This window comes from Priapulus caudatus, unplaced genomic scaffold, assembly GCF_000485595.1.
Source record: "Priapulus caudatus unplaced genomic scaffold, Priapulus_caudatus-5.0.1 Scaffold4, whole genome shotgun sequence".
Taxonomy (NCBI): Eukaryota; Metazoa; Priapulida; class Priapulimorpha; order Priapulimorphida; family Priapulidae; genus Priapulus; species Priapulus caudatus.
The window spans coordinates 429,164-432,364 of NW_014577065.1; the positions used below are offsets into that span (position 1 = coordinate 429,164).

At 40.7% G+C, this 3,201-nt stretch overlaps 1 protein-coding gene across 2 annotated transcripts in view; it reads left to right on the plus strand.

The window, feature by feature from the left end:
* Positions 1-671: 671 nt before the first annotated feature.
* LOC106821542 (V-type proton ATPase subunit C-like) overlaps positions 672-3,201 on the plus strand; it is a 15,119-nt gene continuing 12,589 nt past the window's right edge. For both annotated transcript variants that reach the window (XM_014826405.1, XM_014826414.1), the window contains exon 1: positions 672-778. The gene's annotated coding sequence lies outside the window, so the exon portion shown is untranslated. The remainder of the gene's footprint in view (positions 779-3,201) is intronic.

Below are 3,201 nucleotides of genomic sequence, written 5' to 3' on the forward strand. Positions count from 1 at the left end.
CCAGTGGCGTAGCTAGGATTTTTTCAGCGGGGGGGGGGGGCACTGGGGGGCCTTACATTTTCGGGGGGGCACAATATATAACTTTTCTTTGTATTAATTATTATACTGTTTTAACGGCATTGTTTTTAATTCAATTTTTTTTATCAAGCATGAATTTTCAGTGGGGGGGGCACATAAAATTTGTGGGGGGCACGTGCCCCCCCCTAGGCCTCCCCGTAGCTACGCCCCTGCTATTACGTCCTGGGTCCCCGCTATACTAATGTACATGAAAAAGGCGCTCCGACGTCCGTCACCGTTAACTGCCAAGATAATTTTCTTCGACCGTTCTTATACGTTCAAACTGGTCACGAGCGGGGGCGGGCCGACGGCACGTGTGCATGGTAAAATTCTTTGCTCGCAGCATCAAGCCCTGGCTTTCCCGCTGTGCTAAACACCATTGGAAATACTTTGAATTATTGGAAATGAGAATTAATTTCTGCCAGGGTTTTGAGATTTTAATGTAAATGTGGCAACAAAGCTTAAAAAATCTGCTAAAGATTAGGTAATTTAGCTATAAATTGGCACCCATCTATACTTCTACTGCTACCTATATGTACGCGGTATTTCGTGAAATCATAGACGGCGAAATCAAACTGTGCGCCATTTGTTTTGGCGGTCACTGACTCACTGGTCACGTGGGTAAAGATGTCAGCTCCCGTTTTTCAGTAGGCTGGCAGTTCTCTGATTCTGTCTGTCAACTGTTTCGTCTCGTAATCTTTGCTTAGGGAATCTTCTAAACGTAAGAACGATAATGTAATCTAAAGGGTTTGGCTCACGATGCAAGTACTTAATTTTGTTGTCATGCAACTTACAATTTATAACAAATTTTGACATAATCATGTCGGTTCAAGGATAGAGAACATGGGTCCCAATAAAACCAATGTCATTTACCCTACTGTGCCTACATCAAATTCAATATAAATATTATATTATATCAATATAATAGGTTAGGGTTAGGATTAGGGTTAGGGTTAGGCACATTGCCATTGGTTTTATTGGAACCCATGTTCTCTATCCTTGGGCCACTGCCTAGGGGCCTAGTGTTATTGTAATAACTAATAATATTGACATTATGATTATGGCAATAACAATTATTATTATTATAATTATTATTATTACAATAACACTAGGCCCCTAGGCAGTTATGAGTTAACACGATATTAATTATTATGTCGATAATGACTACGTTCATATGTCTGATAGTGATACTGTCATTACTGATAGGACCAGGGAAGTGTTTATTATAGTTTAGTAATATTAGTATTGATACCGCATTAGTCACATGTTGATTTATTTCCTTCAGCAAAAGCATTTTGGGCATTTTTTAGTTTTATTTAATATAGACCCCTTGCACGTGACGTCATCAAAACAAAGGCGGCCATTTTGGCATCATTTGTGCGACCGTGCGACGTGGTTACAGCGTGGAAAGTTCAGTTTAGAGAGAGCTCCAACATTTTCACACGAAAATGGTGAATTATTGTAGGATAGTCGGATGTACTAACCGATCTGATAGGGAAAAGGATAAGAAATTCTTTCGACTACCTGCTGTTATAACTAATCAGGGAGAACATGAGAAGTGTATCACAGAGGAGAGTGGCGTTCACACCCAGACAGATATGTTACTGGACCTCTGTATGACGCAACCTTATCTGAGCTACAGACTCTAAGAACGGAAAACATTGAGTTTAAGAGCTAGATGAGCACAGCCGAGCGTTTCACTGAGAATGATTTTGAGGGAAATGATGAGAAAGTTAAATATTTCACAGGGCTACCGACTTTTATTGACTGTACTGTTCATATATTCTTCATTGGAGCAGTTTTTACCTAGCTGTTCTTCTCTGTCCAGATTTCAAATGTTTATGATGACGCTTATGAAGTTGAGACTTAACCTGTCAAGTCAATTTCTGGCATATGAATTCAGTGTGTCAGGCTCAACTGTGTCACGGCTTTTTTCTACTGTTGTGAATGTAATGTATGTTAGAATGAAATTCTTGGTGATATGGCCAGATAGAGAAATTTTAAGAAAAACTATGCCGATGCAATTTAGATTTTGGATTTAGTATTAGTTGGATTTAGATTTAGTATTTTGGAACAAAATGTGCAGTGATCATAGATTGCTTTGAAGTGTTTATGGACAGGCCTTCTCAGTTAAAAGCTAGGGCTGAAACATGGTCTTCCTACAACAACCATAATACGGTGAAGTTTTTGCTCGGTATAACACCGCAAGGCACTGTTTCATTTATATCAAAGTCCTGGGGTGGTCGAACAAGTGACAAGCACATTACAGAAAACTGTGGCTTTTTAAATAACATCTTGCCTGGAGATCATGGTTTTACTTGCATATCGTGGTTTTGACATTGAATCCAGTGTTTGTAGTATGTGTGCTGAAGTAAAGATACCAGCTTAGGAATCAGCTATCCCCCCTTGACATAGAAAGCACAAGGAAAATAGCCCATGTGCGAATACATGTAGAAAGAGTAATAGGGTTAGTTAGGCAGAAATATACAATATTACAAGGTATCTACGTTACCAATAGATTTTCTAATGTGCAAAGATAGTTGCCAACTATTGACAAACTTGGTATTGTGTGTTGTGCACTTGTGAACAAGAAATTGTAGACACCATATAACATCAAAACATGTAGTGACCCCTCGATAGGCCACAATGGAGTTAAGGCAACACCTATCCTTCTAGTTAAAATGAACTACTGACTCGCATAAGAATGCAGTTTCCCTTAGAATTTACCCTTCAGATGTTGTACATATAATTGTATACGACCAGCTATTCAGTACATGTTGTGTTCTTAGAATACAAATAAACTCTTCCTCCTCCCTCTCTCTCTCCTCCTCTCTCTGTCTCTCCCCCTCCCTCTCTCTCTGTCTCTCCTCCTCCCTCGCTCTCTCTCTCTGTCTCTCCTCCTCCCTCTCTCTCTCTCTCTGTCTCTCCACCTCCTCCCTCTCTCGCTCTCTGTCTCTCCTCTTCTCTCCTCCTCCCTCTCTATCTCTGTCTCTCCTCCTCCCTTCTATCCCTCTCTCCTTCTCTTATATATCTCACCCGCCTCCTGTGCCGTCTTCCTTCCTTCCTCTCCCGCTATGTCTCCCTCTCCTCCTGTGTTGTGGTGTAGCTATTTGTTTTCCTTGGTAGGTGCCTTCGGTGTCTGGT